Below are 23,081 nucleotides of genomic sequence, written 5' to 3'. Positions count from 1 at the left end.
TAACCAGTGTTCACACCTGAAAAGCCAGTTCTTCCCAACGAACAGCAAGATGCTTTCAGCCTCTATTTCTGGTTCTGTGTTGGCTTCACTCCTATCCTGCCTGATTTTCTTTTTAAGGCTTTTAAGCCGAGGTTGGATGGCCATCTATCATGTATGCTTTAGCTGAGATTCCTGCATTGCAGGGGGTTGAACTAGTTCAGGGGTCAGCAACCTTTTTCAGCCACTGTCCCTCAGACCATGTGGTGGGCCAGACTATATTTTGAAAAAAAAACAACCAATGAATGAATTCCTATGCCCCACAAATAACCCAGAGATGCATTCTAAATAAAAGCACACATTCTACTCATGTGAAAACACCAGGCAGGACCCACAAATAACCCAGAGATGCATTTTCAATAAAAGGACACATTCTACTCATGTAAAAACACACTTGATTCCCGGACTGTCTATGGGCCAGATTGAGAAGGCGATTGGGCCGCATCCTGCCCTGGGGCCTTAGGTTGCCTACCCCTGAACTAGCTGACCCTTGGGGTCCTCTCTAAATCTACAATTCTACGATTCTTGTGGCTTCACCCCTGGCCTTCCACGTTCCTTCAGGCTCCTCTCTTGACCTAACATGTCCGTCCCCCCATGGACTCCACCAGCCCCAGCCCCTGAACCTCTCCAAGGGACCAGGAGGTTTTAAATCAAAAGTTGGCGACTTCATTTGGCTGATTGGAAGGACACCAGGATGCTAGATAGTAGAACAAACCTACCGCTGCATTTCAAACAGAAGCCACGCTGGAGAGATCCCACATTGTCATGGGACAGAGCTGTGTAACAGGCAGCCTTTGTGTTTTCAGAAGTGGGGGGTGACCATTGCTTCTTTGACCCTCTAGGTCTGTAACCCAGTGGTGGCCAAGGTGGTGCTCTCCAAATCCCATCAGTCCCAGCAAGTATGACTAACAACAACAACAACCTTTTTATACCCCGCCTTCTGGCTGGGCTTCCTCAGCCGCTCTGGGCGGCTCCCAACAGAATACAGTGGTACCTCAGGTTACAGACACTTCAGGTTACAGACTCCACTAACCTAGAAATAACACTTCAGGTTAAGAACTTTGCTTAAGGATAAGAACAGAAATTGTGCTCTGGTAGCGCAGTGGCAGCAGGAGGTCCCATTAGCTAAAGTGGTGCTTCAGGTAAAGAACGGTTTCAGGTTAAGAACGGACCTCCAGAACGAATTAAGTTCTTAACCCGAGGTACCACTGTATTAAAAACACCATAAAACATTAAAAACTTCCCTAAACAGGGCTGCCTTCAGATGTATTCTAAAAGTCAGGTGGTTGTTTATTTCCTTGACATCTGATGGGAGGGCATTCCACAAGGCAGGTGCCACCACCGAGAAGGCCCTCTGCCTGGTTCCCTGTCACCTCACTTCTTGCAGGGCCCTCGGAGCTGGACCTCAGTGTCCGGGCTGAACGATGGGGGTGATCAAGAATGATGGAAGTTGTAGCCCAACAACATCTGTCTGGCTATGTACCCCCACAGGTGCAATCTGTATCACCTAGCAGAGATTATTTCAGTTGGCAGAATCCATCTTGGAATGAAGTCTAAAAGCTGATGCTTACCATTTTTGTTATTTGCTTCTTATTCATCCTCCCAGCTTTGTGCAACATCTTCCTTGATGAAAAGTTCTGCTCTTTTGTGAAAATTTGATTGGTTTCAATAAAAGCAACACCCAAGTGGATTCCCCGCCTCTCTATTCTTCATGAACCAACACAGCTATCTTGGTTTTTAGATTCACTGGAGACCAAATGCATCCTTAACCCCATAACTTCCCTATTACCATGATTATTTCCAAAGGCTTAGCTGTGTTAGGCTGCAGCAGCATAAAGAATAGAGAGACTTGTGGCACCTTACAGAGCGACAGATTTATTTGGATGTATCAAATGCCTTTGACTCTAATCTAGAGAAGTTTATGTTACAATGCAGACTTCATGCTGCTGTGATACTCTGTGTTTTTATCATTAAGGTATTGGTGATAGGGACTTTCATTAGGGCATATCATTAATGGCAGGAGACTTGTGTCACAAACAAGTGGTTTTATCAACTATTTCGTTTTGTTTTTTAAATTTGTATACGGCCTTTCTACATTACCATGCTTAGAGTAGTTTGAAACACACGGAAATGACAAAATGTACAACAAACACCACACCATTGTCCTGCAATGTTTTAAAACAGATATGAAAAGAAACAATGAGCAAAATTAAAGAACCCATTTCACACATTGTGAAATATCAACAAAATATCAGCATGACAGTGATGATGAGCATTTTAGAAACAATTCTTAATTGGTTGTATCCAGTGCTTCCTCCCCCCCCCCCGGGGGGGGGGTACGCAGGGGTACACATACCCCTAAGCACTTTGTGAATCTTTGTACTTCTGTCCATTTACTGTATTTATTTTCCCCGATTTGAACTATAAAATGGTGATTTTCTTGAGTCAAAACGAGAGTAGCCCTAAATATATTTTTTAGGGGGAAAAACACTGGTTGTATCAAAATAAGTCAGAGCATGGGCATACCCAGGGGGGCAGCTGGCCCCCCAATCAAGTAAATAAATAAAAATACATAACTAAAAGTAGAAATTGTAGAAAGATTTTGACAGATTTTTCTGAGCACTGAGGTCAAAAGAATGTAAATTGAAACAACTGTTGTTGAGACATTTCATTCCAAATCTGCTAGACAGAGCCAGGCAGAGGACGATGTTATGTTATGCCCCCCCCCCCAACATAAATCCTGGCTATGACCATGACTCAGAGTAGACCTACTGAATAACTGGATGTAAGGTAGTTATGACTAAGTTAAGTCCTGGTTTCAGGGAGTCTAGTTGGAGTATGACTCATAGTGCAATCCTAACAATGTCTACTCAGAAGTAAGTTCTAATTACTTTACCATGGCTTGTACACAGGGTTGCAGACTTAGTCACATAGAGCCCAATTTTTTATTGAGTATGACTTCATAAGCATCCAAAGTACTCAGACGGAGAAAGAGCAGAGATTGATTTTACAAGTTAAGTCAGCAGCAAAAAAAACCCCAGCCTTACTCTAGTGAACAAAAAAGCAAAAGAATAGGGAAGAGTCGTGCTGCAGAGGTGGTCATGCTAATTAAAATGAACTGGGCAATTTTAAGATCGGACTTATTCTAGTCCCTTTAATGAGGATGTAGACAAATGTTTCTCCCCGAATTTTAATTCAGCTTCCTGAAATAGTTTGGCGCAATGCAAAGGAATCGGGACTGCCGCCTAGTTGGGGGGAAAGTTGATTAATCAACTGAATCTGATTCAACAAGAGTTAGGAAGAGAGGGGAAAAACCTTCCTTCCTTTATGCATGCATATGTCTAGAAAGCACATTGCCTTCCATGCAAAAGAGGAGTGCTACCTGCTGTTCTTTGGTTGTGATCCTATGTGAACTTTCCCAGGAGTAAGCCTCATTCAATTACTTCCAATAAAACATGGATAGGATTGTACTGTTTTGTTTTTTTTTAACTGGCTTTTAAACCAAGTGTTTTAACCAACAAATTAAATTAAAGATGGCAACCTTAAAAATAATGGAAACTATGGATGATGGATATTACCACTGCTGAAATCATAAGCAATTGGGAGGGGGGGAATTATGGGCAATTGCTTCGACTGCGAATTCAGCCAATGAACAATGCTGCACCACTCACAGGGAACAGGAACTGACTAATCAAGGGCCAGTTCACACAAGTGAACAGAAAGCAGTTAATTAAATGGGCAGAAGCCACTAATGGGGCAAGAAGGAAATCATTACTTAAAGAGCCAGTTGCGGGAAGAAACGGCGCCTTTGCTGACCAGGACTTATTTATGAGTAAACATAATAGGAGAATAGTGCCTGTGAGGAAGGGCATTTATGGGGAATATAGCACCGTAATTAAGTGCCAAGCAGAGTTACCCTGCTAGTTTCTAAAAGCAATGCTTCCACAGTGTTCAAGGTTTGGAAGCAACCACTGATCTGACGGTGAATGGGGCCCTTTCTGCAGGAACTAGCTCCGTATAAATAGCATGCCCACTCAATTTGTTACCAGTGCTGAGGAATCAGAATTTCAAATCAGTCTTTCATTATCGGTACCTTTCTTCATTGAACAAATGGATGCTCCGGTGAGGTACAATAATGATGAGGATTGAATGTTGGAACTTAAAAGGTATAGATCCCAGTAAAGACCAATGTGAGAAGCCGTGTGTGTGTGTGTGTGTGTGTGTGTGTGAGAGAGAGAGAGAGAGAGAGAGAGAGAGAGAGAGAGAGAGGTCTGTAGCACTAGAAATATTAAGACTGCATTCTTAAACACACTGAACTCTACTGAAAGCCCAGGGAAGCCTTGTGTGGGGGCAGTTTCGTTTCGTCCATTGTTTTATAACTGCCTTTTCTATCGTTAACAACATTGCAAGCCACATTTCTGTTTTCCGTAATTTTACAAGATGCAGGCATTGTTCCACAACAAAATGTTGCAGTGTAAAGTGCTTCTGTTTAGGTTTCTGTCTTGATTTAATTCCATTATTCCCTCCTCTCCCCACAATTTCTTTGCTTCTCCCACTCCTCCAAAATATCGCTACGAGGAAAAGCATTCTGATGAAGCCATTTGCTGCGTGTTTAGCTAGCATACTACAAAATTCCGAGTTTACTTTGGGGCTTCTTTGTTGCCGGTATTTCTGAAACGGCAAGAGCGAAAACCCTAAAGCCCTCTTCATGACATTTCCCAGAAGCTATCAGTCCACAAGCAAAGGAAGGTCTAAGAAGCTGACTTCAATCTACTCAAATGCTCTTATCTCTATTTCTAAGGTCAGTGGGAAACACGCCAAAATGATTATGCAGGAAGTAGCTCCGAGGGATTATCTTATTTGTCAAAGTAATAACAGTGAATTCAATATGTGTAAATCTCTTCTCCTGATGCAACACAGTGGTGCTTTGGGATCCTAGAGGGAGTTGGACGTGAATTGTTTTCTAGGCTGCCAGTCTTCTGGGACTGTTTGCAGATGATATATCCTTCTATATATATACTGTATAGGCCCCAAATTTCTGTAGAGCTTCCTTAACAGCTAAAGAAGAATTCACTGGGCACAACAAATCCTTTGAGCTACCTAGAACGGGGCAAAATGATCATAAACCACGCAGCAAGCACTGTACTATCACACCGAGGTAGCACAAAATTGAGTATTGGGTGAAGAATATCTCCTATTGATTTTTGCAGCCCTGTTGGCACTAATCCATGGCAGGGCCTTTTCGGTGGTGGTTCCCCACTTGTGGAATGCATTCCCTAGTAGGGTGTGCCTGTCTCCATTATGATTAAATTTCAGGAAGAATTTGAAAACATTCATGATTGCTCAGGCATTTGATAGTCAAATAATACTGTTCCTGGCAACCGCAAGATTGCTAGATGGAAGGAAGATTTTAACTGTAGTTTCTTAAAGAACGTTTTACCTGTTTTGTAAGGTTTTTGCTTTGTCCTTGTTTTTAGTTTTCTTATTCGTTTGCTGCCCTGGGCTCCTTTGGGTGGAAGGGATGGGTATACAGTAGACTCAATATATGATACTTCTTTTGTGAACGCTTCTAGCTTAAGGAAGCAAAGGTGGGTGGTTTGTGTAGGAATTAGATGACAGATCCATCTATCCAAGGTAGATAATTTCCTTTGGCCAGCAGGGACTCACCACAGTATTAGGCAAAGGTCATTTCCATTCCTGGCCACTTGAAATTCTCTTGCCATTGGAGACGTATAGCATCTAGATCAAGGGAAGTAATAGTACCACTGTATTCCGCTCTGGTCAGACCTCACCTGGAATACTGTGTCCAGTTCTGGGCACCACAGTTCAAGAAGGATACTGACAAGCTGGAACGTGTCCAGAGGAGGGCAACCAAAATGGTCAAAGGCCTGGAAACGAGGCCTTATGAGGAACGGCTTAGGGAGCTGGGTATGTTTAGCCTGGAGAAGAGAAGGTTAAGGGGTGATATGATAGCCATGTTCAAATATATAAAAGGATGTCATATAGAGGAGGGAGAAAGGTTGTTTTCTGCTGCTCCAGAGAAGCGGACACGGGGCAATGGATTCAAACTACAAGAAAGAAGATTCCACCTAAACATTAGGAAGAACTTCCTGACAGTAAGAGCTGTTGGACAGTGGGATTTGCTGCCAAGGAATGTGGTGGAGTCTCCTTCTTTGGAGGTCTTTAAGCGGAGGCTTGACAGCCATCTGTCAGGAATGCTTTGATGGTGTTTCCTGCTTGGCAGGGGGTTGGACTGGATGGCCCTTGTGGTCTCTTCCAACTCTCTGATTCTATGATTCTAACCGAATTTGAGATCTTATGCAACATATGTGCTCTGTCATTGAGCTGGAGAAAAATCCATAGTGAAATCTTGGGACCCAGAATGAGTGGAAAGTGCGTGTGTGGGAGAGAGGGGGGTGGATTCCCAGTACTTGCATCCTTTCTCAAATTTGGGTCCCCAGATGTTATCAGACTACAACTCCCATCATCCCTAGCTATGAAGACCAGCGGTAAGGATTGATGGGAGTTGTAGTCCAACAACACCGGGGAACCCAAGTTTGAGAAAGGCTAGCATAGAGGCTGCAGATAATTTGATTCACAACATCCTCATAGCTCATCCCCGCATTTGGGAGATCAGAAACAAATTCCTCAATTGTGCAATTTTTCAACGTTTATAGAAGCTGCAGAATTGAGCCTGCTTGACACAAAATGTGGGTGATTCTGCAGTACGAGTCTGATTGTTTTTAGGACAGAGTGCACTTCTGGCTTGCCTTTCTCTTTATTTTCTCTCCTCTTCCAATTCCTTTTCATCTCACCTGCACTGACACAAATGATGGTCAATGATTACCAAATTTCCTCTTAATCAGTCTTTAAAACCTGCTTCAAACCTTTCAAGAAGAATGCACTGCAGTTAGAATGCAGGGAAAGGAATGCATTTATTGTGCATTAGGATATTTTTTTTATGATCGTGCTATCGTGTATTTTTCCTTCGGACTCTGGGTTCTTTCACCTATAAGGAGGATAAAAATACTTTCCACAGTCATTATCACAGCCTTGGCTTTGATTTTCCCCCTCTGTAATGTAAGAGCTATTTTCCTTGGATCTCGGCTTCAGTAGCAATAACAATAACAATAGCATTTCAATACTATGGTTGTTATCTCTTTAGCAACATTTTCATATAATCCTAAATATAGCTGACCCTCAAGGGTACTGTGTTTTTACGACTCTGAGAACGATGCCCACCGAAAACCAAAAATCGCTCTCGCACATTGAAGCTTGTGTTTCAGAAGTGATGAGGCCATTTAGAAATTTCTGGCAGCCATCCACAAATCAGTTTTGTCTGATGACTTGGATTTAAGCAATTTATAGGCTGATATTAACTGCATCATCATCATCATCATCATCATATATTTATATCCCGTACATCTTCCAACATATATAAAAACGTAATAAAACTATACAGGACTACCTTCTGGTGTCCTTCAAAGGTTGTAGAGTTACTTATCTCCTTGGCTTAGGGGTCGCCTAAGTTCATACCCTTCAACCTTTCTCCATTGAAAATAAGGATGTCCTGCCATGTCCTCCAACATTTCTCTGGTGAAAACAGGGACGTCCTAAGGAAAAATCCAGGATCAAATCAGAAACCGGGATGACTTCTGTAAATCTGGGACTGTACCTGGAAAATAGGGACACTTGGAGGGTACAATACTTCAACTACAATAATACTATTTAAAATAGCTTATGCTTATTGTTGTCAAAAGGGATCCCAAAGCAAGCAAAATCTTCTCTTGCTCACGTTCCAGCATTTGCTGCATGTAACAAAGGTTTCTAACACACTGGCAATCTGCAACTGAAGAAGGAAATGTACCTCCATTCAGACATGACATAGCACACTGATGGATGGGTTGTAACTTAGTAGTAGAGTGCATGCTTTGAACTCAGAAGCTTCAAAGTTCACTCCCTGACATCTCCATGTGGGAATGGGGGGGGGGGGACCAGAGGCTCATTTGGTCCAATGCCAAGAAATGCAGGGATCTCAACATGTGGTCCTCCATCCAATATGAAGCCGTAGCATTCCTTCCAGATCCTGAAGCTGAGGCTCCAGTACTTTGGCCACCTCATGAGAAGAGAAGACTCCCTGGAAAAGATCCCCATGTTGGGAAAGATGGAGGGCACAAGGAGAAGGGGACGACAGAGGATGAGATGGTTGGACAGTGTTCTCGAAGCTACCGACATGAGTCTGACCAAACTGCGGGAGGCAGTGGAAGACAGGAGTGCCTAGCGTGCTCTGATCCATGGGGTCACAAAGAATTGGACACGACTAAACGACTAAACAACAACAACAACCATTCCTTCACAGATAAACCTCAGTGGGGGGGGGGGAAGTAACATGTGAAATATCCCTGAGCTTGACCATGCCAGCAACTTTACAGCTTCAAGAATGAAGCGGTAGAGAACTGGAAGTACTGGCTTGACAATCTTCTCTCTTTAAAGGCAGGTCGCTTTTTTTGTTTTTTATAAGCATGTGGATTACAGTAATGTATAAGACATGGAAACTGGTCAGATTGAAACAGGCCTTTGAAACTGGCTGGAAATGCCAGCTGGTTCACAAGAGGGCAGCAAGGTTAACTTGGGTGATGGGTTAATACGATTATATATTATTCCAGTGCTTTGCCATATAAAGTATCATAGAGTTGGAAGGGACCCTGAGGATCATCCAGACCACGGGTGTCAAACACAAGGTCCGCGGGCCTAATCCGGCCCGCCAGACCTTGTCATGTGGCCCGTGTAGCCTCCACTTTACATGCATTCAGGAAACCTCCACTTGTGACTAGACTGAGGCGAGGAAAAGGCAGAGCTTCTGCTCTGGCTCCGCCCGCCGGCCCCCTCGAGCAGAGCGAAGAGGCGAGGGGCGGAGCTTCCTTCCATGGCCCCGCCCTCCCCTGGGCGAGCGAGTGAGCGCGGCCGAGCATGGCCAGAGCAGCTGAATCCCTTCCTCGCTCCTTCGCGGCCGCTGCTGCTTCACGCCCGCCCGCCAGGTGAGTCCGCGCCTTCGCTCGACCCCCCTCCCTTATGTATGTTGAAAGACCCCCAGAGTGGCTGGGGAAACCCAGCCAGATGGGCGGGATGTAAATAAATCATCATCATCATCATCCTTCCATGGCTACCCACACCAAATGAGGTGAGCCACATAGCGGCACTCCAGTTGTGTGACCCCAGAAAAGTTTGTTTGGGGCCTACGGCATGGTCTTTTTAGGCAAGACCATTTTAATTTTCCTTTGCTTCCGAGTTTTAAAAAAGTGTCTTAGTGCTTTTTAGACCTTGGACACCACTATTTCATCTGCTGCTGGTTTTGTTTCTGACGTCGTTTTGATTATATGTTTATGTTTCATGGTTTCTTGTTAATGGGTTTTTAATGTTGTTAATACCCACACCCATAAACCTGAGCACCACCGCCCTGGATGCAAAGATCGTAGAGGAAAGTCTGGTTAGCATTCTATTTGGATAGTTCTCCATCTACAAAGAAAGCCCCTCCTCCTGACAGAACTCCTAATTGACACTCTTTCTTCTGGAATATAAGCATAGCCTTATTCAAGGTCTCTTGTACTTTGAGCCACATCAAATTGGGAGGCCTTGCTGCATAATTTATGTGGCAGCCCCGAACGATTTCTTGCATCCCTATGCTGGAATATCCACAGATCGCCTATACCTGTGTGTTTTGCCCACAAAACATCCCCCATTGCCACATGTTGAGGTTGGGGGGCTGTGAAGGAGCATTTAACTGAAAGGGGAAGTGCAGGAAATATCTAGAGGAGCAATTTTCAAGCAAAGATTCCATTCCGTTCCATTATTTATTGACAAAGGCTCTGGAAGGCAGCTTACGATACTTTTTTTAAAAAATGTAAATGGGGGGGGGGGGAAATCCTATAAAGTAAAATTGGTAATAGTCGAAAAGGAAACAGATTGGAGCAGAAAATAAAAGAAATGCAGGTCAAGAGGTCAAGGTTGCTCAGCGGAAAGGAGGGCAGCAAAATTGCCATTTGGGCCTCCCTCACAGGGCATTCCACAACCTAGGCAAAAAATCCCGTCTCAGGTCTCCCCATGGCAATTTCCAGTAGAGGGAAGAAAAGAGTGCAAGTGTCAGTTGCTGAACAGAAAATCACCCAAGCAGGCTGCCATGAATAATAATAATAATAATAATAATAATAATAATAATAATAATAATACCGGTAATACTTATACCTAGTCCATCTGGCCGGGCCTCCCCAGCCACTCCGGGTGGCTCCCAATAGAATATTAAAAACACAATAAATTTCAAACATTAAAAACTCCCCTAAACAGGGCTGCCTTCAGATGTTTTCTGCTGGAACTTTTAACACCTGCATGGTCTCAACCTGCAGAGCAACGCAAGTTGCTCATAGGAGAGATGTTCTAGGACGAGAAGACTTTCAGGGCTGAGCCGCTGTCAGAAGGGAGCCAGGAGTTGTGCCAGGGCATGAGAGCCAAGGGGCCAAGCCACAAGTCAGAGATGAAGAATAAAGCCAGGGATTGGATCTGAGGAACCCATCAAAACACCACACAGCCAGGAAAACTGTTGCTGCTCATGCAAAGTCTCAGTTCCCCAGCCACTCTGGGCAGCTTCCAACAGAATATTAAACAGAATAAAACTTCAAACATTAAAAATTACCCTAAACAGGGCTGCCTTCAGATGTCTTCTAAAAGTCAGATAGTTGTTTATTTCCTTGACATCTGATGGGAGGGCGTTCCACAGGGCGGGCGCCACCACCGAGAAGGCCCTCTGCCTGGTTCCCTATAACCTCACTTCTCTCAGGGAGGGAACCGCCAGAAGGCCCTTGGAGCTGGACCTCAGTGTCCGGGCTGAACAATGGGGGTGGAGACGCTCCTTCAGGTATACTGGGTCGAGGCTTCACAAGTACATTGAGCAAAAGCATGACTTAGACCCTCCAAGTGCCCCTATTTTCCATGGACAGTCTTGGACTTACAGAAGCCGTCTCAGTTTCTGATTTGATCCCAGAATGCCCAACTTTTTTTCAGGACATCCCTGTTTTCATCAGAGAAATATTGGAGGGTATGGTAGGTTGTCCCTATTTTCATGAGAGAAATGTTGGAGGGTATGGAGTTATCCGACCCATGAGCCTTCCCTGCATAGGGAAGTTAAAAAAAAAAAAGTTCAATGTTTTATTATGTTTTTATGTATGTTGGAAGCTGTGCTGAGTGGCTGGGGGCATCCCAATCAGACAGGCAGTGTATAAATAAAGATGGCAAAATCATACTGCCCATAATAATCTGAAATTTTGTTATGCCCTCTTTAAATTGTGGCTTGAGCTATTAGCCCCAGCCGCCAAGGGCAAAACAATGTATAATTTTATTGCCCCTGCCAATAATAAACACGGAGGACAAAAAGGTATGCATTCTTGCTTTCAGTCTTTCTTGTTACATTTTCATCTTTCAAAAATATTTTGTTAGAAAGAATATGAATAGAGACACAATGAACACGTATGTATCTTCAGAAGATATTTGCAGTGGATCATGAAAAACAGAACCCAAGTTCAAGATGTTCCCTTCCTCGGTATTTGCAAAACTACACAGTTACTCATTATTGCTTAACATGGGTTAATGAATATGAAACTAATATAAAAGTATTCAGTGCTCAATATAAAGAAACATTCTCAGAATGATGAGCTGGAAGAAGGTCTCTTTTACAGCCAATAGTTTGTTGTTAAGCCACTTAAACCACTGAGAAGAGAGTATCTTAACTTGTAAGTGGCCTGTTCTTGCAGTGAAACACTTTTTTTTTTTAGTCAAACAAATGTGTTTAATTCGGAAGCAAGAAGAAGAAATTACCGGCATTTCCCCCCCCCATGTGCTGGATGTACCATAATATAGTTTTCTTCACTGTAGTAAATGGGGGGCTTTTTTTAAAAAAAAAATCATGCAGACATTATAGCTCACTGTTACGAATATTACCGGAGTGATGCAGCTATGGGGAGTGGTTTGGCAGTTGTTATCCAGACAAAAGAGCTGCTGACATCAATGAAAGTTTGGTCCGATTAAGGGCTTAAGGATTAGATCGGCAGGATGGCACGAAGAAGGAGAAGAAATACAAAAAAGGCAATAACAAGTAAGGATTAGTCAATGGCTGACTGGAAAATGGAGATCCTATCCTGACAGAGAGTCGGCACCCAAAGCAAGATACGTTGCCTTGAGCAGAGATGAAGAGTGAGAGGTTTGGAATTTCCTGCAAAAAAAAGGAGAATTCACAAAGGTTTATATAGTATCAGAAAAGGGAGAGATAAAAGCCTTCCGCCAAGGGAAGAGAGTGAGAGGATGGGGGATAATGCAACGTACCACGGAATAGATGTTAGAAAACTACAACGCCAAGGATGCTAGGGACATTAAACAGACATGTGCATTAAAGAAATTAAAATTGCTTTGACCAGTTCCTTATCCCATTATCTTATGGAATTGTTTCCTCTGAAGGGGGCTTTTGTCTGAAGATGACATCCTGACAACAATACAACGTTCAGTAAATAATTCCCCCTCCAAATGCATCTTCCCCAATTCTCAATTCTGTTACTGATAGGTCTCTCTGAGAATCAGTGTGATACTTTTGCTGTTTTAGGATTGGACAATTAGCATTCAATTTTTGATTTTTTTTTTTTTTAAATTTCCAATGCCTTAACCCAGAAAGGCATTCTATTCTGAAACATAGGAAAAGCGTCTTTTGCCCTTTAGCTGCTGCAGGGACATTCAGTTCCCAAACACTTGGGGGCTCTTATATGTGCGTAGACACAACTTGGGCAGGCCTGAGTTTTAAGATAGGGGCCTTATTGATTATTAAAGGGATCAAAAATTCTCATATCAATATTGAGAAGAGGAACCATCTATGGAGATCTTTCTGCAGAGGTGCTCCATCGTTGACACCAGTGGGGAAGTGGAGCACACGATTGTGTTGGCAAAGGGGCTGGGATGGGGCAAATGCCCTTCAGAAAAGGTTTGGTGCACATCTGCGAATGATCATCATTCACCCAGAGTGCTCATAATACGATGGAAAGAAATTACTCCACTGGAATTGTTGCAATGTAAAAAATAAAAATAATGATTCGGTGCTAATCTTCCCCTGATATTCAGATCACTGTGAAGTTAAATCAAAACCACTAATGAAATCTAATCAAGCTCCAAGAAATTAAGTTTAGAACATCTTTTGGAACATATACGCACGCACAGAGCTTTGGTTTTTAGATCAAAGAACAAACATCTCAAGGTTAACTCCGTAAGGCAGAGCAACCTTTTAAAATACATAGTACATAACTGTTTGCTTTAGTTGTGCAGCTTGAATTTGGAATGCAGTGCGTGGCAGCAGCAAAATTAAAAGGCAAAATCAAATTAAGAAAACATTCACCAAGAGGAAGCAACATTTGAGCCTTAAGTTTCCAAGGATGTGGTTAGCCTCTAGTCCAATAAGGTTGCAGTTGTATACCCACTTCTATAGCAGCAAGCCCCACTGGGCTTACTCCCAAGTAGGCATGTCTGCAAGTTGGGCTGGTGCTTCTTTAACATGCACAGAGAGCTGTTCTTTTTTTTTCTGCATTCCTGGCCTGGGGATGAATATGGGCAGCTGCTTCTGGGCATGACAGCTTCACTTCACCTCCAGCTTTTGTAGGCTTTTGAGTTACTATGTTGCCTCACTGATGGACACCCATAAGGTAATTAATTGACTAGTCACCAGTTTCTGCATCGGCTATAGTTGTCACCAGAGGCTCCCTTGCAGATCCGACACAGGGAGAATTAAACACTGTTTACAACCCAAAACATGAATACTCGGTACCCAGCCTCACTGTATTGAATGGCACATCATCTGGCCATAAATAACAGGCTTCAGATTAAAGTTAAAGGGACCCCTGACCATTAAATCCAGTCACGGACGACTCTGGGGTTGCGGTGCTCATCTCGCTTTACTGGCCGAGGGAGCCGGTGTACAGCTGCCGGGTCTTGTGGCCAGCATGACTAAGCCGCTTTCTGGCAAACCAGAGCAGCGCACGGAAACGCCGTTTACCTTCCCGCCAGAGCGGTACCTATTTATCTACTTGCACTTTTGACGTGCTTTCGAACTGCTAAGTTGGCAGGAGCTGGGACCGCGCAATGGGAGCTCACCCCGTCGCGGGGATTCGCGACCTTCTGATCAGCAAGCCCTAGGCTCGGTGGTTTAACCCACAGTACCACCCGCGTCCCTCATAAGCTTCAGATTACCAGACTTTGAATTCCTTTTGTCTTCTAATGGAAGTTGGAGGCATCTGAACTCGTCTCAGCTGCCACTGAGAAGTACTTGCCGCATGCCCCCCTCCCCCAATGTCCTTCCTCTGCCTCAGCGCAACGCCATTACCGGCAAGGATCTTAAAAACAAGAATAGCTAAGAGGTGTTTTATCTTCAAGGCTGGAGATATTGAGTCTCTTTAAATACTTTTAAAAACGCCACCCACTTCTATGATGGTCAAAAATCCTCTAATTTTGTCCTCTACCAACGATGAAAACGTTCAGGAAAGATGGTCCTTGACAACAGAGGCAAATGAGGTATTAATAGAAGGACACCTATATCTGCGTTTATTTTTATTTTATTTTTTGCTTGGTGCAAGAGTGGCTGGGGGGGGGGCATAATTACATTCAAAGAGGAAACGGCCTGGGTTATGCAGTTCAGATCTCACACACCTGCAGCAAATTAATTTGTTGTAGCACATTAATTATCTCACAGCTTCTATTTAGGCTGCAGCTGTTGCTATTATGTTAATATTTCCAGCACCACTGTTTACAACAGGTTATGGCAGTCTCGAGGAAAAAATTCTTGGGGCGGGTCCCCCTTTCCTGTCTTCCGGGCTGTGCATGCGTGGAAATAAACAAAAAACATGTTTTGGTCAGGCATTTCACCTTCTATTTCTTAACCGACTCGAGGAGGGGATTGGGGAACATCAGGAAAAAGGATAACAATAGACAAAGATGGCGCGTGCAGAATTTGTGCGAGAGAGGAAAAATAGAAGGTGGGGAAGGGAGAAAGAAAGAAAGAAATCCCAAACACTGCAATGCTGGGGCGGTGAGTGTTCGGGTGGGGAGGGCGGGGGAAATGCTGCAGTTTTCATGAAATAATATGGTGGAGGGGGAAAAAAGGCATACAAAGAGTAGGTTTTCCATTGTCTGCAAAATATAAACACAGATGAATTCTGTCTTTGGTTTGTTCATGCTTTTCACTCTGCACAGCAGGGATGTTCTAAAGAACTTGCCCTCTGCGCAATTTCACTAAATAGGAACCGTGGACCTTGCATGATGTGATTATAATCACACCAGCCATTCTTTTATTTTACATATTTTTTTAAAAAAAATCCAGTAAATCTTTATTATCATTATTTAAAATATAGAGATACATTTGTATATAGGTACGTAAAACCGTGCCTTTTAAAAATTTATTTTAACACCCCTACAGCGACGTAGGAAGGGCGAAGATATGACTGGCTCTGGCATCCCATCGACAAGCCTCCATGGAGTCAAAAACAATATGAAAATTTGGAGCTGAGGAGAACATGTCTGCTGCCTGCAGTCACCGCAATAGCTCACCATGTTGCCTACTAACCAAAAGATCAAAAATTATCGATTTCATGGCGCTGCGTGCTCAGGATAGAAAAGCTACTTTAAAATTTGCATTATTTAAGTAATGAAACAGGAGAAAAGCCCAGTGTTTTAGGATGCTTTGGAGTGTAAAATAGCTTTACGTTTTAATCTTATCAATGATTTAACTATAATTGTATTATTTTAAACAGCTGGGGTCTGGAAATGATTTTTCTTCTTCTTTTTTAACCGATGAATTTAGGATTTTGCCGCAGTGTACATCTGCAGTCCCAGAATCCTCTGGTAAGATAATCCCCCTTGCGAAGGGGAAACGCCTTTAACCTTTCCGTGAATAAAAAAATCTGCACCCATTTTGAAATTTAAGAAGGGAGGGGAAGGCTGATGAATTCCAAGGGACGGAGTGATTTTGGCTCTTCGGTGAAAGAAAACGGGAAAGAAAATAAGACTGTAAGCGCTTTATATCCTTTTGGGTTTCTCGCCTCCATTGCTCATCATCTCCCATCATCGGAGCATACTTATAGCATGGAACTGTAACAATACTGTATTTGCTTAGGAACTGAAAGCTGAGATCTGAGATGTGTGCAGCATTTACATTGTAAAAATGGCACAACTGTTACCACAGAACAATCCTATGCACATTTGCTCCGAAGTAAGGGCTACTGTGATCAATGAACTTACTTCCTAGCAAGTGCATTTAGGATTGCAGCCTTAGCAGTTGCAATATGGATGCAGGCAGTTCTTTTTTTTCCTGGGGGGACGCAGGGGTACACATACCCCTAAACCTTTTCTGAATCTAAGCTTGGCCTCATTGAGGGGCAGCATTTCAATATGAGTAGGAAAATGAGAGTACCCCTAAACGTTTTTTTTTAAAGCACTGGATACAGGATAATGATAGAAACTTCCTTTGTTTGCACAGCCCAATGGACACTTACAAGGCTTGTTTGTATTCTCGTTTGCAACGAGTCTGACTTCTTTTCAGAATAGTTTAAAGCTTTTTAGGGCTGGAAATAACATTAACAATTTTAACTAAGCAAATACATACCCTTCAAATCTAAAATCCAGATTTTGCCTGCTTGGGGTCTCTTGAAATAAAACTCTCATCCCCACTGCCAAGTATTTTCAAATTAACCATTCATTACGTTGGCTTGGTTGATGAAGGAATTGTCTGCAGTCTGTTAAGAAATAAACAGAGCTGCAGCAGAATATTTTCAAAGCAGCCTGTCAACTCGTTATGCCCTGCTCCCCAGGCTTCGTATTCTTTATCAACTAGCAGAATTTAGGGGGTTGCCTATTATTCAAAATATTGGGACCAGGTAGGTGGAATTGGAGGAAAAAGGCGTTGCTGCTACAATTTTCGTTCGATTTCTGACAATTCCTCCCCTACAAGGCTGGCTAAACACAGAAATCCCATATTGATTTAAAAGACAAGAGGAAGAATATAATTCAGAAAGGACTAGATACGTATATATTTAATGATCATTTTTGAGTCTGTGGGATGCTTGAAAGGGCACGAACTGGGATGTGTTCAAAGGCCACATACACTGACACCAGTCCTACTTCTGTGCAATCCTATTAGTTTGAATGATCCTCGTGTTCCCCCGCTCCCCCATTTTGAAGTCAATAAAAATCAGAAATGACTACCAACCTCTGTATTTACATGTTCAGGTTACTGCTTGGGAAGGGACCGCCTCCCATTCATGCTTCCTGATCGCATACTTTGATGATTAATGTCTCTCCTGCTAAATCGCTAGGAGACTTTCAGTCACACAACCACACTGGAATTTGAAAATATAATTGTTAGGGTACCTATATAAACTGAAAGAAGGATGGCAAACTAGTCCTATGTTGTACTTACCTTGGGGGGGGGGGGAACGTTCGTGTTCACAATTTTTAATTTGTTTAAGAATCTATTTTTTTAAAATAAAAAATACCCTCTAGCAATGGTTAGTGATTCTTACCAATAGTATTTAAAATACCGGTAAGCAATAAATTATAATCAGATTTTTGGGCGTTCACTGTAACAAGTTTGGCGAATGTCAACTTTCACACTCGAACGCTGACAATCGAAGATGAAATCAGTGACTGTCCAAAAAAATAAATACCTATTTCCGCTCTTTCTGGGGGGGTATTACGTGTTTCTAATTTTCAGACGTTTGCAAAATTCTGCTGGGATCGTCAACAGTCACAAAACAAGGTACGCAGGTATATTTGCATTGTACACGTATACATGAGAATGCATGCGTGTTTTAAATATAATGTTTACGTATGCTCCTTAAGTAACACTAAAAAGAATATCAACAGTCATTACCTATAACATAAGCTAAAAAAAAACCCCCAAAACCTAAACAAAAGCTGCTCCTAGTGGTAATATTTATAAATCTAAGGTTTGGCCAGAATAATTACTCACCTACTGTGGCAAACGTCAAATATATTTATCAACTACAAAGGTGACACTGAACTCATAGGGCAGGAGCACAATACAGAAACGCTAGATATTCCTCTTTTGCATTCATTTCTAACTTTATCCCATCAGAGAAGCTGGAGTATGTCATCTATGTGACAATTTTACTCTTGCAAGTGCGAAAAGATTTTGTATACTGAAGAGAGTATTGTTCTGCAGTTAGGTAGCATTCAAAATAAAGTTCTGCTTCAGGGAAAAAATAAGTATTTGTATGATTTTGAAATCTGTTCCTAGCATACACAATATTATAAGTTAATTATACGTATCTTTCAAGGCTATACATCAAAGGCTGAGGCCCACTGTTTTGATGTTTCTTTAAATGTAGTTCTGCTCCATCAGGGGCACTACTGTACTGTTTAATTCTCCAGTATGCTTCTGAATCAGGAATAGCTAGAATTTAATATTCTGAGTGTAAATAAGAGCCAATTACGTTTACCTTAATCATAATTTTCTGCATTTTTATCTGTTTGCTGCATTAAAGCGGATTTCAAAAAATAAAACGTCCCAACAAACTCAGAAAAGTGCTTTAATTTTTATCCTGAAGCAAATTACAAAAACCAGTTGTTTATTATGATAATTTCTTATTCTAGGGATAGATGATAATCATATCAGACCGTAGCTTAACCCTGTTTTTGGTAGGGAAGGATAAATCTCTGCAGGGTCACCATAACAACCCTTTCAAACTATCATCTCTTATTCAAAAACTGCAACTTCCAAAACTATGAACATTGCTTGAAAATACCAGTGGCTAATTTCTACACACAGCTCTGTAAATCTATTAACTCGAGCCTTGCTTGTTAACAACAACAACAGGACCACAATAAATTGCCTTACATTGTGTATAAGTTGTATTGCATTGAGGAGTTGAGCAATTCAATCATAAAACGCAGTTATTAGACACGACCACTTATAGCATTATGTCCAAAATTTGTCAGCCTGCATTCTAGAAAAGTTTAAAAAACACCAAACGAACAGAATTCTTTCCAAAAAAAAAAAAAAAGTATAAATGAAACCAATTTAACATATCATATACAAATCACCTACATGCAAAAATGCCCTAAGAGGCTGCAATAGGATGCAGATTGAATTGCTTAAATTTACAAGGGGGGGGGGAGGAATCACAGGCCTCTTGAAATATATTTGAAATAAAAGTTTAGAAACCTACTTGCACCGTGCCCAATTCTTCCTCCATGTGCCACGTTTCCAGGACCAGAGGATGAGATACAGACAGTATTCCTCCTGCTCCAGCAGCAATACCCAGACTTCAATAGCCCTAGCTCTTCAGACCTCAGAGGGTGGGATGGCACACACAAAGAGGCTCTGAAAGGTATCCGGGACCATGAAATGCTTCAAGGGTAGTAGGCGATTTCTCCTGTTGTGATCAAATGCCCAGTGGAATTACTTGCAGACGACTCGAAGGGGGTGTCCTACAGCTCCCAACACTTTGAATTTTCTGCACACATTTTGGGGGGACGGGCCCAGATGCTGTGGCCTTATCCCCATTTTGCTGGGGGCAAAAGAGGGCCTAAAGTCACAAAACCTGTCTGTTTGCCTGTTTACTCTTGGCATTAAAACAGCTTCTCAGGTAGAACGGCTTTTGAGACCCCAGTCAATTGCGACAGTTCCCAATTCCAAAAAAATGAATCTGCTCGCTTATCTTTGCAATTACACACAAAACCATTTTGATCCAAATGGAAGGAGAGTATTGAGGGGTAAAGTTGTATATGTTTGCAGGATCCGTACTTACATCATTACCAGATGTTCCTTATTTTAAAATAATGGCCGCAGACTCCAATAAACAGAAAATACGCCCCTTAATTCAGGCACCAGTGGGCTTTTTTTGGGTGGGAGGGGGGGAGATACTGGCCATTATTTTTATCTATCTGTCTACAAATGCACACACAAACAAACAAATACGTATGCCTTACTTTTCTGCTGCTAATTTGATCATTAAGGACTTACTGGCACAAGCAGTGTACCCTGGGATAATTTTAAATCCAAATAGCATTGTGCCAATTCAATGCCACGCTTTGAACCCAGGGCTAAGAACTTTGTATGCACTTTGAACTAAGATTTTTACTCCTGAGTAAAAGCTTGTAGGGTAACCATCTAGTCTAAGTGAATAGATATATTCATGCTCCCAGCTACTCTGGAATAAAAACATATATTTTAGTTATGGGTTGTTAAATGTTAATCAAGGTTATGCCACTGTACAGTATCTCAAATGTAAGGCAGTCTCATCTCAAAAGTAAATGATTTGAGGAGGACTTCTCATTGTGACGTACCTCTGAGCATGTCTAGCATTGGGCTATAACTCACAAAATATCAAAAACGGTGTATCTCTCTCTAATAATTTACATTTTAACCATCTCACATGTCAAATATATGCAGTTAGGCAATTTGTTTTGACACAGGCACTGAAATCTTCATAGCTTGAATACAAACAGCAAAACTCACTTGAAATACTCCTCTTAGAATTTCATTTCATGGTGAAATCACCCAGGCCATCTTTGTTCATAAACTGAAAAACAAGATTCTTTAAAAACTGGATCTTGTTATTTTCTTACCAATAGTGTCAAAAGTTTCCAGCTGTGGCAACAGATTCTTAAACTAATTTAACAATACATTATCAATCATTCCTATCTTAATAATTAATAACTACCCATTATTTTAAAAACAACAACCTGGCATGCTAGTTTCAAATCCTCAGCAATGCATTTCATTGAAACCATTGTACATTTTGGATTGGGCTTCCAGAAATTTAGAACTTTTTCACCTTTTAATTAATTATGATTTAGGTGGAGATGCTGGTTTTCGATTCTTAAAAAAGTTCCTGGGAGAACAGCTTCAAGGAGGAAGTGATAAATAGATGTTGTGTTAGGTACTCAAAACCAACAAAGTTCTGGCAACTACAGGTAAATAACCCACAAACCACTGAAGCTGGCAAGATACACAGGGCAGCCAGTTTGTTTGCTTATTGCTCCTGCTAAGTTTGGCGGGACACACTCCCAGGTAAGCATCCAAGACACACAAGATTACAGTGGATAGAACGTGAGACTCTTAATCCGAGGGTCGTGGGTTCGAGTCCCACGTTGGGTAGAAGATTACTGTATTTCTGGGGGTTGGACTAGATGACCCCTGCGGTGCCTTCTAACTCTCAGAAGAAAGCCCCCCTGTATTCAGGGAGGGTGGGAAATTCCTTCCAAATAGAATGTATGATGGAAGTTAGAGATCAATAAATCTTTGGGGATTTAGGCTGCCCCCCCCAAAAAAATTCCTGCCAAGTCTCAGCACCCGATGAGGTCGGTGGGGAGGTGTTTCCCCACGTGGCCTTTGGAGGAGTCGTAACCCCCAACGCCAGCCTGGGACTCCTCCTCCCAGCTCTGCGAAGATGGAGAAGAGGCGGAGCGAAGGCAGCAACAAAAGCTCGCGAAAATGCAGGCTGGTTTGGTTGCTCCGATTCCTCAGCTGTCGGTAGGGTAGGTAGCTTGCGGTTAGTGGACAGGCTGGAGGAAGGAGCTGCCTTTCTAGGCTCTTCCTGCCTCCCAAGGCCACATGGGGATCATTTACGTCCCACACTGAAACCTGCCGAAGTTTTAAGGCAGACCTAATCGCTCCTCCTCCACGTTTCGGAGTCACTTCGGTTCCGTTGTCAGCTACTGTATTCATGTCGGGTCTTATTCAGGATTGCGCCGGAGCAAGTCGAGTCTCTTGCCCGGCGAAGTTGAGATGGTTGTGAGTTGATGTGCAACATTTGTGAGTGTGAGGGCGTCGCGATGTTTGCAACATCGACGTAGATCCGAGTTGGTAAAGGGAGTTGTTTGGAGGAGGCAAAAAGCAGCCGAGTGCTTCGATTAATAGGCGTGTTCTGATCAGTTAAGGCTATTAAGAACTCGCCATATTAATACCCAGCGCAGCCTAGAGACGGGACAACCCGCTAAGATAAAATCACGACCCCCGCCAGTTAAGAAGGCCCCTTTGCAAGTGGTTGTGGGGGCAACACAAAACACCCCGCAGTCACCGATGATGGGGCAGGGAGTGCCACCCTCTGCACGTTACCTTGGAAAGCAAGCTTTGCTCCCAGGAAAGCGTACAAAGGATTGCAGCCACCGGAGCACGCGTGCTCTTTTTTTGCGACCTAAAACTTGGTAGCATCTATATTGGTAGGGAAATCTGGCATAGGGAAAATATACTTTGGCAAGGCTTGGCGACGTGTGTGGGGGGACACCCCCCCCACCCTACAGGGTTGCTTTTGCACCGTCGAGGCACTTCCAGGTACTGTCTTCTAAGCTCTTCGGGCTGTTTTCGCTCACCAGAAACCGGGGTGGGTGGGGGTGAAGTGGGGTGTTTGTTTTGGCCCACATGTCCGCGGCGAATTTGTTTGGAGAAGAACTGCAGAGCAGGCTCTTCCCACTGCCTCCGCCCGTCCCCACAATCTCCTCCCCGGCCCTCCGTCGTAGTAACTTTAAGTTTTAAGGAGTGGCTGCTGCTGCTGCTGCGGGGAGGGGAAGCGAGAGAGCAGCAGCCGGAGGAGGACAATTCCCAGCCCGCCGCCGAGCCCGAGGATCCCGGTTCCGCAGACCCGGCTTCCCACGGGAGGGGGAAAAAAGCGAGCAGTAAGTTGACGCGACACCGGAAGCCCGGAACAGAAGAAGGGAGCCCGATTCCCACTGACGGGGCCGGTGTGGGTAACCGCGGGGGTTCATTTAAAGTCGCCGCCTTCACTTTCGCTGGATGCAAATATGGGGTGGGCTGAAGGGTTAACGTTCCCCCTCAAAAGTATTTGCAATGGGGACGGGGGGGGGAAAGCATGCATGCAACGTTTGCAAGGGGTTTGTGTCGGGGGGAAACAGCCTGCAGGCAGCTTTCCCAGCCCCCCCCCCCCCCAAAAAAGCAGCAACTTCTCTCCCAGGCTGCGGGAACGCGCCTCATTCCCAGCCTCTCCAAG

This window comes from Lacerta agilis, chromosome 12 (genome assembly GCF_009819535.1).
Source record: "Lacerta agilis isolate rLacAgi1 chromosome 12, rLacAgi1.pri, whole genome shotgun sequence".
Classification (NCBI taxonomy): Eukaryota; Metazoa; Chordata; class Lepidosauria; order Squamata; family Lacertidae; genus Lacerta; species Lacerta agilis.
The sequence above is the reverse complement of the archived record's forward strand: the minus strand, read 5'-3'. Positions refer to the sequence as shown.